The sequence below is a fragment of the Coregonus clupeaformis genome, chromosome 18 (genome assembly GCF_020615455.1).
Source record: "Coregonus clupeaformis isolate EN_2021a chromosome 18, ASM2061545v1, whole genome shotgun sequence".
Lineage (NCBI taxonomy): Eukaryota > Metazoa > Chordata > Actinopteri > Salmoniformes > Salmonidae > Coregonus > Coregonus clupeaformis.
In genome coordinates, this window is record NC_059209.1 from 25,152,313 (window position 1) to 25,165,289 (window position 12,977).

At 43.7% G+C, this 12,977-nt stretch overlaps 1 pseudogene; it reads right to left on the reverse strand.

Annotated features, from left to right (window-relative positions):
- Positions 1-12,977, reverse strand: part of LOC121557333 — a 61,271-nt pseudogene that overhangs the window by 32,079 nt on the left and 16,215 nt on the right.

Consider the following 12,977-nt stretch of genomic DNA (forward strand, 5'->3'; position numbering starts at 1 on the left):
AGCTAACAACAACTTAGTACCAGATACCGATAACGTTAAAAGGTAGCGTTACATTGCTGCCTGGCTGTAATGTAACAAGTTTACTTAGCTAGCTATCTAACCCTTTGTTAGGCAGTTAGTTTATTCATGAATGTATAGTAACTCACCTATTCAAATACTGTTGTGCATGATAGCTAGATAAATATTGATTCCTGGTCAAAGCTGAATGTTAATTTAGCTGTTTCTTTTCTCCCGGTGTCTGTATCGCAACAGTATCCCATCCAACACCGAAGCATGGCACAATCTTCGAGAAGATGCTATTGCAGTGTACCATTTTGTTCAAACAACAAACAGAAATTCCCGTATCTGAGTTTTCACGATTTCCCTGTTGATGGAGAAATACGTGACCGTTGGGTGAGGGCGATCAGGAGAGATGAGGGACCAAGTTTTAAGATTCTTCGTGGGAGCACCTTTGTTTGCAGTCAGCACTTTCCCCCCTGAGGATAGATACACATCGGCCAGTGGACGGATCCGTATTAAACAGGGATCAGTGCCGTCTAGATTCCACTGGAATGATTGGGGTAAGGATAGGTAGACAGCGTTAAACGTAATACTACTGTAATCCAATAATATATTACTTGTACAAAATGTTTAATAATTTAATCCTGATGCAATATAGCTGCTACATTTTGTCATTTTAGGGACTGAAAAGTGATTACCAAAATGTATCATGACAAGCATATGGTTAATTTCACACATATAGGAGGCGGCTCACAAGCTCGGGAGTCAGTTTACCAGCGAGCAAGAAAGCGTCTTGGTGTTGCTGTCCTGGATGATTCTGATCATGAGATGCCTGACAGCACAGAGGGTGCTTTGCCTGCAGTGACAAACGATCACGACTATGCCTGCCGTCCTTCTCCTGGTTAGTATTACAAATAAGAGTAACCATGTATCTGTTTGGCAAAAAAAGTAAAAGTATATGGCAGTTAAGTAAAAATACTATTTTATACTACGATTTGGAGTAACTGGTCTCTCTGTGAAAAGACTTGGCGTTTTAAACCTCATCCATCTTAGAAGCTTCTTCAGTTTTATTTATTGAAAATGGGATGGGATAGATGAGTAATAACTAACCTACCAACATGTATGCTTTTTCTTCCCCTTAAGGTAAACTGGACAGTGCTACTCAAAGAATTCGAGAGTTGGAGCTGCAAGTGTTGTCCCTAGAAATTGAGATCCAGCACCTGACAGTTAAGAAGCAGCATCCACTCCTTTTTAATTTTTGTGTCACAGATGAGGACTATCGCTACTACACACGATTCAGCTCAAAGGAGGTCTTCACTGTGTTTTGGGATTCTGTTTATCCCTATGCTTCACGGCTTGTATACTGGTCTAAGGCACAGCAAACGGCACATGTGACACCTAGCCCTCACCGAAAACTTCCACTTATTGATGAACTATTTATGTTTCTGTGTCGTGTTGCAGCTGGGCTTCAGGAGAAAACCTTGTCTACCATCTTTGAGGTCAGCCTGTCCACAGTTAGCCGCATCATTTTAACATGGACTAGCTACCTTTACCAGGTTCTTGGCTCACTGCCGGTGTGGATGACAAGAGAGCAGGTGCAGGCCACAATGCCTGATAAGTTCAAGCTCTACTGCCCTCAGGTGAGAGTTATAGTAGACTGCACCGAGATCCGCTGTGAAACACCATCCTCCCTCTCACTACAGTCAGAAACCTTTTCGAGCTACAAAAATCACACCACCTTTAAAGGGCTGATTGGTGTAGCTCCATGTGGTGTTATCACATTTGTATCAAAGCTCTACACAGGCTCCATCTCCGACATGGAAATAACACGGAAATGTCAGATCTTGCATTTACTTCAGCCCGGAGATGAATTAATGGCGGACAAGGGTTTCCTGATCGAGAGGATGTTGTCAGAAGTGGGGGCAACACTCGTCATCCCTCCACTGAAAAAATCTCCTCAGCTCAGCAGGGAGGACACTCTTAAGACCCAGGCCATCGCCCGGCTGAGGATTTTAGTCGAGAGGGCCATACGGAGGGTGAAGGAGTACCATATCTGGGATGGGCTTGTTCCTCTTTCCACAGTGGGTTCAGTGAATCAGCTGTGGGCCATCTGCTGCCTCATGTCGAACTATCAGGGACCTCTTGACATTAAAGGAGACAAACCAGTCTGATGTTTTTGTCAACTGGAAGTTGTATATTTCCTGAGTAAGCTAGATGGGCTGTAAATAGAAGTACTTTTATATTACTGTATTGTATGTACAAAAAAATGTAAATATGAATTAACTTTGTTGGTAATTTAATTGATCTAATGTTATACTGTATGTTTTTGTTAAGGGTAATAACTTTTTCATAGCTATTAATGAACCTAATGTGATATATTGTAAAAATATCCAACTATTAACCATGTTATGTGCTTATGTGTCATGGCACTGATGGAACTATTAAATATATGTTTGCAAGCAACTGCTTCCAATCCTTTTGATTTTGGTAAGAGCATTTACAACATCGCAATCCTTTTCAAAATTTGTATTTCAATACATAGATATACAGTATATAACACAATTAAGTTCATTTGCAGTTAAAGAAAAACATGTCGACATTTACATCACAATCCTTTTCAAAATGTGTGTTTCAGTACATAGGAGATATACAGTATATGACAAGTTAATTTGCAGTTAAAGAAAAAAATGTCAAAGGTTCACCTTCCACATTTACCTTAACACTATTTACACATAAAATTCTGCCTTATGTTTTATAACTTAAGAAGACATCCATGTAGATGTTATAATAGAAATGATCAAGCTTCTGTCGCATTGAGTGGATAATCTCCTCATCCCTAAAGATTCTCTCAACTGTGAAGTCAGTGCGGGTATCTGTAATGAAGTCACACCACTGAAGTCCGCTTAAGGCGAGTTGGCCTTGAACCTGATAGTAGTATTTGTGGCTCTTCTTAAGGCAGGCCTGGCCTTTAACTGTGATCAGGTGTTTAACTTGGGTAACATTTTCAACATCGCAACTCTTAACCTCAGCAAGACCAAATGGTGGTGCTTCTGTTGGGCAGAAGACTTTAGCATCCGGGCTGGCTGCAAGGTGAGGTGAATCAGGGTGGATGATGACCCCGCATTGTTTCAGAGAGACATCACAAAAATCAGAATATTGCCTCAGTATCTCAGGTTCCAGATCCAACCCTCTTCTCATAGCAGCTGTCTGAGGAGTTCCTCTCAGAATGCGGGTTGCCAAAGCCTTGGCAGACAACTCCCCCACGAAAATGGCATATTTCACGGAATCTGCTGGCTGTCAGTCGGGGTTTGCGTACCTGGCTCCACAGCTGGCATTCTGACTGCATTCTTGTTTCTGCTTCAATAGCAGCAGACATCTCCTCTGACACAATCAGGCTGTCCAAATGACATTGTTGTATGTAGTTGGGCTCAAAATCAATGGGAAATTTAAAGTTGTAACCTTCAATAGGCAACTGAGGAAACTCACTGGCACCAGGGTGTTTAATAATATCTCTACTTAATTCTAGAGGGCACTGGTAAGAAAGCACAGACCCAAATGGCACAGGGCCAAATTTAGAGTCCACCAAATTAAGGCCCTCAAGCCCGTGCAGCAATTTGCAAATCCCTGGTTGTGGACGGATGTCTTTCAGTTTCTCAGCACTGGCCATGACGTGAGGATCCGGAATAGGCCCTGGCATGAAAGTGAGATATGTCAAGTTTAGATTTCATTAAATGCCACCTTATCTTTTTCACTAAAAAAAGACAACCACACTCATCCAGTCTCGTACATGCTTCTAATACAAATAAAAAATATCCACTGAAAGTCTATATAAAAAGTAACAAATAATAATCACTTTTATGTTTGTATTATTTTAGAAATGCACTAAAGTCTTTGTGCTCTAGTACAGGCGGGGGCTCATTCAGACTCACCATCATAGGCTCGGTACAGTGTGCACTTCACACCAGCTCTGACACTTGTTTTTTTCTTAGCCGCTGGTTTACCCACCGCCATATCATTGGTGGCCTCTGGTACAATTCCCTGTGATATAATAATGATGAACAATACATTGTCAAAAGTCAATACAAACTGCAAAGTTCTGCATCAGTGTAACAAATAATGTCTGACCTGTGTCCTAGGCCGGTGCCAGGTCTGCAGTGCGCTGGTGCATGACAGAGGCAATGGCACTGTCTTAAAGCCCATGGTAACATAGTGAGCACTTTGAAAAAGAAGTGCTACTATGTGATTACATAGTGCTTTCCCAGCAGAGCAGGAACATGACATGTGATTGAGTACCACAGGAACCTCTGCAGAGTCTAGTGTAACCTGTTCATAGAGACATAACAATTAGTGCTGTACTTACAAAACATTTTTTCTGCGTTTCATTATAAACTACTGTACACAATTTTCAAAACCCAATTTCTTTTTTTAATTAAGAAAAATTGGCTGTTCTGAAACCTTTGACAAGTAGTGCCAACACTTATCGAAAATTTGAACATTTTGAGTTATCACAGAATCTTTCCCAGTCTTTATTGCCGTCAACAACCCACATCGGTTTGTAAGAATTTCGTTGTGTATTAAGTTTAATGATACAAAATCAGAGCTCAGACTGAGAAACAAACTGATCCACAGTGGAACTTTGTGGAATCATTCTTATTAAATCTGCAACCGCAGCAAAACACAACAAAAAGAAAACTTATCTATCTTAACCTATCTTATCATAATGTTAGAGAACTGTTTATCTGAGAAACCTGAAGCCGATGAGCCTCCTCATTTTTCTTCATGGACCTGTAACATCGCCCTCTCACTGTCACCTCACCGTTAACTACACTTGAGACTGTTTCAATACAGTGATTGGGAGAAAGGGGCGCAGCATTAGCCATTAATACATTACTGACTCTTATCTTACGGTCGATACAAACAGCAGTAATATTAAAAAGAGGCTGCAAAACAGAAACTCGTCAGCTCATAACCTTCGCTAGCATAGGGCTAATTTAAGCTAAATAAAGATAAACACGTACCTTCATAATCAAACAGGTAACCTTCAACGAAGAACTTGTAGCCTTTATCAAGCTTCGATCTTGAAGTAAGGGACCACTTGTCAGCAAGTCGTTCTACGTCATTAAGTCGTATTGGTGGCAGATGTGAAAGGGACTGGGTGAACTCCATAATGATGTGCTACTAGCTAAGCGTTCCTAAGCGACACCGGATGTAAACATAACCTGCATCGCGGCAGAACGGAAGTTGTCTGACGTCACGTGAAAAGGGCCTATTGGGCGCTAGCTCACAACCCCAACATTAGCATGGATTTCGTCAACAAGTACAACACTACAAATATTTTCCAAGATTTGAGATAATGAACTTGTTCTCTGTAATATCGTATAGCTTTGGAATTGTCACATTACGTACTTTCAAGGAAAATAGGCAGGTTTCTCGACTCATACCCTGATTTCGAGAAGGGATCGCGTGACGAGTAGCTTAGCAACCACGTGACTCAACATGACAACGATTGGTCGACAGTCTGCTGAGTAAGGCGTTATACGTTCCTAAATTCATTGCCCAACGGGATTCCCATCTCCTCTTTTAATAATATGTCATTTAGCAGACGCTTTTATCCAAAGCGACTTACAGTCATGTGCGCATACATTTTTTTTAACGTAGGGGTGGTCCCGGGGATCGAACCCACTACCCTGGCGTTACAAGCGCCATGCTCTACCAATTGAGCTACAGAGGACCACTTTTCTCCATCTCTGGCTTGTTATCACATAATGTACTGTCTGTTGTTATGACAAGCACACGCTAGCTGTTCATATTATTATTATTTTTTAAATCTTACTGAAACTATAATGTAAATTACTGTTATTCAAAAAAATTGTATTGGCTATATATTTCAACTGCAAATGGCTTGCGCTGATGACGGAACACGTTAATGTAGGAAAATGCATGTCGCACTGGTTTTAGTCACATGCTCTAATTTAGGTAGGTAGCAAAATATCTTATCTCATCATGAATGATGCGCATGGCCAGAATTATGGATCTGCGCTAACGAACCAAATAAAACAACAATGATGCGCATGGCCAGAATTATGGATCTGCGCTAACGAACCAAATAACAATTTACATAATTGGCCCAGACAGTAACAGTGTTACTTGTGTATTGTAATGACCTGGCTAGATCATAAATGAACAATTGTCCAGACAGAGGTTTGAGTTTACGAATTCCCGGTTTATTAACCAAACTCAACACAGGCTACTGTTTGGCCGTAGCACACGCCAAATAAATCAAGGATACCCGTATAAAACAACCGTGACCACCTCTTGTTAAGGCTAGATGAAAGAGAGAGAACAATGGCTAAGCATGGTCTTAAACTAGCGATGCTCCACCCCCATACCAACCCCCCGCCGCTCCACCAACCACCAGGATGCCCGGCACCTGAACATTCCAGGCATTCCCATGGTTGGCAGATAGCAGGTTGACTGGCATGTCGGACCCCGCGAACACTGGGTACTGGTAACTACATTGCTGGTTAGTTAGCCAGCTAGCGTTAACCAAGTGAGCATGTGATGAGGATAGGGCTGCAAGCTACTCACCGTCAAACCACCATGCCCACTCACTGCTGCTTCTACCCCCAAGCCATAAACCACCATGCCCACTCACTGCTGCTTCTACCCCCAAGCCATAAAACTGCTGAACAATTACAGTTTTTTCTGATTGGTTAAGCAAATTTTTTGTAACTATTGGCTATTTTTGCAAAACTCTACACACAAATAAGAAAACCTTTCACCCAATTATCAAAACATTGTAGTTCTCTTGCAAAAGCGAACACAGCTAGATTAACTCTTCACACCTTCTTAAAAATGGTGTTTTCGTATCAAACAGTAAACACAAGCCATCATCTACTAAGCACACAATGTGCCAACTACACACTGATGGTATGAATACAAAACACATCTGGCTTTTGCTTTCTCTGTGTACAGATGTCAATTTGAGGTCATACTTTTGTCATAGTGTCATGTAAACATACAAGGATCCAAACTTCAAGTATTGGTGTTTATTCACACTCATCAAAACCAAGACAAAGTCAGAACACAAAATAGTAATTTCACAAAAAAAGAAAAACAATCAGCCTACATCATGTCGTCTTTCTGGGTCCGGCCACAAAATTTCGTCCACATCGCATGCGATATCCTCCAGTCCAAGGCACCGGGGAAAATATCTCCTTGAATGCCGTATCCAGGCCTGACATGATGCCTGGTCAATATCTCCACATGCCTCCTCCATTGCCTGTAAAAGGGCTACCTGTTGATGAGGATGACGGTCGTACACTTTCCAGCGCCAGGCAGAGAAGAACTCCTCGATGGGATTTAAGAATGGAGAGTATGGAGGGAGGTTGAGTGCCATGAAGAATGGGTGGTCTGTAAACCAGTTGCGGACCAAAGCAGCCCTATGGAAACTAACATTGTCCCATATGATGACATATTGGGTATGCTCTGGTCTCTGAACAGTGAGCATGTCATGTAAGGTGTCCAGGAATGCAATAATGTGTGCAGTGTTGTATGGGCCTAAGGTTGCATGATGGTGAACAACACCATTTTGGCTTATAGCTGCACACATGGTTATGTTACCACCACGTTGTCCTGGGACATTGATGATGGCACGGTGTCCAATAATGTTCCTGCCACGTCTCCTGGTTTTACTGAGGTTAAAACCGGCCTCATCTACAAAAAGTAGCTCATGTCCCATGGCATCTGCTTCTAGTTCCATCACTCTCTGGACAAGACAAAACAAATGCAACACATCAGGCCCATGCACAGCACTACAGTATGCACTTCCAAATTCAGAACCAATGACACTATAGCTTACCTGCACATAGTCATATCGCAGTTGCTTTACACGTTCTGTGTTTCTCTCGAAAGGAACTCTGTAAATTTGCTTCATTCTTATTCTGTGGCGCGCAAGTACACGACTTAGTGCAGAAATACTTACACTGTGTATATTTTGAAAGATGGTGTCATTATCAATTATGCGCTGCTGTATTTCACGCAGTCTTATTGCATTATTGGCAATCACCATGTTCACTATATGGGTCTCTTGCTCTGGAGTGAACATTCTTCCTCTGCCCCCAACATCTGGACGTCTAGCAATTCTGTAAAGTAACAATTTCAGTATTTTTGCATGTATGGTACTGTTGTGTTTCTCATTAGAGTATGGCAGTGCTACAAAGTAGTTACCGATTCTCATTTCGAAATGTCCTAATGATGCTTGCCACAGTGTAGCGGCTCAAATTAGGCTGAACCCGTTGGCCAGCTTCCCTCAGGGTCATCCCATGGTTGATGACATGGTCCACTATTGTAGCTCTGATGTCATCAGTTATTCTATTTCTTACTCTTCTTACCCTTCCTCTTTCCCCTCCTCGTCCTCTTCTTGCTCCTCCTTGTCCTCTTCCTCTAACTTCCTCTAACCCTCTCGCTTCTTCAACTCCACGTCCTCTTCCTCCAACTTCTTCAACTCCACGTCCTCTCCCTCGGCCTCCTCGGCCTCCTCTGATTCTCACTCTTCTCCCTCTTACTGCTCCTTCCATTGTACTCCACACAGACAGCTTACCTGTGGCTTATTTATAGTGCTTAGGCTGATTGCAAAGTGAACTAATTATCTACAACAGTTTTCACATGTGCAAGTGTGCCAGACAGTTGGCAAAATAGTGTTAATGATAGCCATACATGTGTATAATTTTGCTAGGAGTGTGTTGGAAATTTGGTAATTGAGTGTAAGCAGTGAGTTGTGTTTAAAGTTCTGCAAAAAGAGTGTTGTGCAGTGAATTGTGCCTACAGTTTTGCAAAGTGTGTGTTACAAAATTGTAAACTGAGTGCAAAGCAGTGTTTGTGCTTTTAGTTTTGCAAACTCAGTGAGTGGTTTTGCTATACGTATTAATAGTTTTAGAAATTGTGCTACAAGAATCACGATTAGCGCTTAAGCATTCAGAAAAAACTGTAATAAAATGGCCACCCGGACCAATTCATAACTGCAAGCTACTCACCGTCAAGTGAGCATGTGATGAGGATAGGGCTGCAAGCTACTCACCGTCAAACCACCATGCCCACTCACTGCTGCTTCTACCCCCAAGCCATAAACCACCATGCCCACTCACTGCTGCTTCTACCCCCAAGCCATAAACCACCATGCCCACTCACTGCTGCTTCTACCCCCAAGCCATAAACCACCATGCCCACTCACTGCTGCTTCTACCCCCAAGCCATAAGACTGCTGAACAATTAATAAAATGGCCACCCGGACCAATTCATAAAATGCCCCCCCCCCTCCCCCTCCCCCTCCCTTTGTTTTTACACTGCTTCTACTGGCTGTTTTGTTGTTGTTGATTTATCTATGCGTAGTCACTTTACCCGTACCTACATGTACAAATGACCTCAACGAACCTGTACCCCTGCACATTGACTTGGTACCGGTACCCCCTGTATATAGCCTCATTATTGTGTTACTTTCATTTTTTTTTATACTTTAGTTTATTTAGTAAATATTTTCTTAACTCTATTTTCTTAAAACTGTATTGTTGGTTAAGGGCTTGTAAGTAAGCATTTCATGGAGCATGTGACAAATATAATTTGATTTGATTCTCAAGTTGTGATTTACGGGCTGAATGATGTTCAATGAGCAGCTCATAGAGCGCGCTCTTCAGGCAACCATTGAAACGTTCTAAAGATGACCGGAAATGAGCACACGTATTTGTTCATTCTATGTATACAATATCGGTGCTTTAAATGGTGGAATAAACACCAATACAAATATTTATGTGAAAGGCTAATATCGGCCGATAAAATCGGTCAACCGATGTATTGGTTGTGCTCTAATTAATTGTGCATTTAATTTAACAAACGACTGATCAATTGCTGTTAACTCTATGGATTTCAGGAATGACGACCCAGCATCCAACCATTTTTTAAGTGTAATGTGTGAGGGAGCATGTTGTCTGATATCTAATGAGCTGTGTGGAGCCTCACCACCAGATAAATTAATGTTCATTTTATGTGCGACTAACTAATTTCCCTCAGATAAATGTTGATTTTTTAATTGTGCTGGGTGTATCCTCACCACCAGGATGTCTTGGCTGATCTCCAGCCCCCAGTGTGCCAGCTCCTTCTGGGCCTCTGGGTTGGTGTTCATGTTCTTCAGGAGCTGCTTCAGGGAGGGGGTGTGCAGCTCACTACTCACTCACATTGATGTGCATCGTCAGGTCCTGGGACGGTAAAACCGTCATTCTGTATAGCACTATACCAATAGAACGAGAGTAATTCTATCTCTATGATGTTGCCCTTCCCAGTTACTCTCTGACATGTCTGGGTTCAAACAGTATTAGTCCCCCCCCCCCAATACTTGGCGCGCTAGATTGAGCCTGTCTGGATTGCCAGCTGGGTTTATGGTTTACAATTGAGACTATTCCATTTATTTAATTGAGGCAGGAAAACTCAAGCAAGCACAACAAAAGTATTTGAAAGAAAACAAACACATTGTCTGGTTACTATTGTTATCAAATGCTGCGTTATCAAAATCACTGTGCTGCCTTCATGGACTGTAGATGTCAAGGATGTAAATGTCACAGAAAACCCCAGAGGGAAGAGAATGCATTGCTGACACAATGATTGTACCTTCATGGCGCGGAAGTCCTTTCTAATTTTGTCAGGGATTCCAGTCATGAAGGAGAGCTCAGGCAGAAGCAGGATCACGGCGGTTATGACTTGCTGCAGGCCCGGCGGCAGGATTAACTCGGCAAGGGGGCATCAGAAATGACTAAAGGGGGCACAACTATTTCCGCTTACTGATAACATGGGATGGATAATAATCGATAGTACAATTACACACAATGTATTTGCAGCCACGCACGGCTGTCTTGCCGCAAGAATACAGGCTACTGCACCGCTTTACAAAAATGGACAATTCATAACCGTCTTGAGAAATTGCAAGTTTACATTTACGTCATTTAGCAGACGCTCTTATCCAGAGCGACTTACAAATTGGTGCATTCACCTTATAGCCAGTGGGATAACCACTTTACAATATGTTTTTTTCTTTCTTTGGGGTGGGGTAAGTGGGGGTAGAAGGATTACTTTATCCTATCCCAGGTATTCCTTAAAGAGGTGGGGTTTCAAGTGTCTCCGGAAGGTGGTGAGTGACTCTGCTGTCCTGGCGTCGTGTGGGAGCTTGTTCCACCATTGGGGTGCCAGAGCAGCGAACAGTTTTGACTGGGCTGAGCGGGAACTGTGCTTCCGCAGAGGTAGGGGGGCCAGCAGGCCAGAGGTGGATGAACGCAATGCCCTCGTTTGGGTGTAGGGTCTGATCAGAGCCTGAAGGTACGGAGGTGCCGTTCCCCTCACAGCTCCGTAGGCAAGCACCATGGTCTTGTAGCAGATGCGAGCTTCAACTGGAAGCCAGTGGAGTGTGCGGAGGAGCGGGGTGACGTGAGAGAACTTGGGAAGGTTGAACACCAGACGGGCTGCGGCATTCTGGATGAGTTGTAGGGGTTTAATGGCACAGGCAGGGAGCCCAGCCAACAGCGAGTTGCAGTAATCCAGAAGGGAGATGACGAGTGCCTGGATTAGGACCTGTGCCGCTTCCTGTGTAAGGCAGGATCGTACTCTCCGAATGTTGTAGAGCATGAACCTACAGGATCGGGTCACCGCCTTGATGTTAGCGGAGAACAACAGGGTGTTGTCCAGGGTCACGCCAAGGCTCTTCGCACTCTGGGAGGAGGACACAACGGAGTTGTCAACCGTGATGGCGAGATCATGGAACGGGCAGTCCTTCCCCGGGAGGAAGAGCAGCTCCGTCTTGCCGAGGTTCAGCTTGAGGTGGTGATCCGTCATCCACACTGATATGTCTGCCAGACATGCAGAGATGCGATTCGCCACCTGGTTATCAGAAGGGGAAAGGAGAAGATTAGTTGTGTGTCGTCTGCGTAGCAATGATAGGAGAGGCCATGTGAGGATATGACAGAGCCAAGTGACTTGGTGTATAGCGAGAATAGGAGAGGGCCTAGAACTGAGCCCTGGGGGACACCAGTGGTGAGAGCACGTGGTGCGGAGACAGATTCTCGCCACGCCACTTGGTAGGAGCGACCGGTCAGGTAGGACGCAATCCAAGAGTGAGCCGCGCCGGAGATGCCCAACTCGGAGAGGGTGGAGAGGAGGATCTGATGGTTCACAGTATCAAAGGCAGCAGACAGGTCTAGAAGGACAAGAGCAGAGGAGAGAGAGTTAGCTTTAGCAGTGCGGAGAGCCTCCGTGACACAGAGAAGAGCAGTCTCAGTTGAATGACCAGTCTTGAAACCTGACTGGTTTGGATCAAGAAGGTCATTCTGAGAGAGATAGCAAGAGAGTTGGCTAAAGACGGCACGCTCAAGAGTTTTGGAGAGAAAAGAAAGAAGGGATACTGGTCTGTAGTTGTTCACATCGGAGGGATCGAGTGTTGGTTTTTTGAGAAGGGGTGCAACTCTCGCTCTCTTGAAGACGGAAGGGACATAGCCAGTGGTCAAGGATGAGTTGATGAGCGAGGTGAGGTAAGGGAGAAGGTCACCGGAGATGGTCTGGAGAAGAGAGGAGGGGATAGGGTCAAGCGGGCATGTTGTTGGGTGGCCGGCCATCACAAGTCGCAAGATTTCATCTGGAGAGAGAGGGGAGAAAGAAGTCAAAGCATAGGGTAGGGAAGTGTGAAAAGGACCAGCAGTGTCATTTGACTTAACAAACGAGGATCGGATGTCGTCAACCTTCTTTTCAAAATGGTTGACGAAGTCATCCACAGAGAGGGAGGAGGATTCAGCAGGGAGGAGAAGATGGCAAAGAGCTTCCTAGGGTTAGAGGCAGATGCTTGGAATTTAGAGTGGTAGAAAGTGGCTTTAGCAGCAGAAACAGATGAAGAAAATGTAGAGAGGAGGGAGTGAAAAGATGCCAGGTCCGCAGGGAGTCTAGTT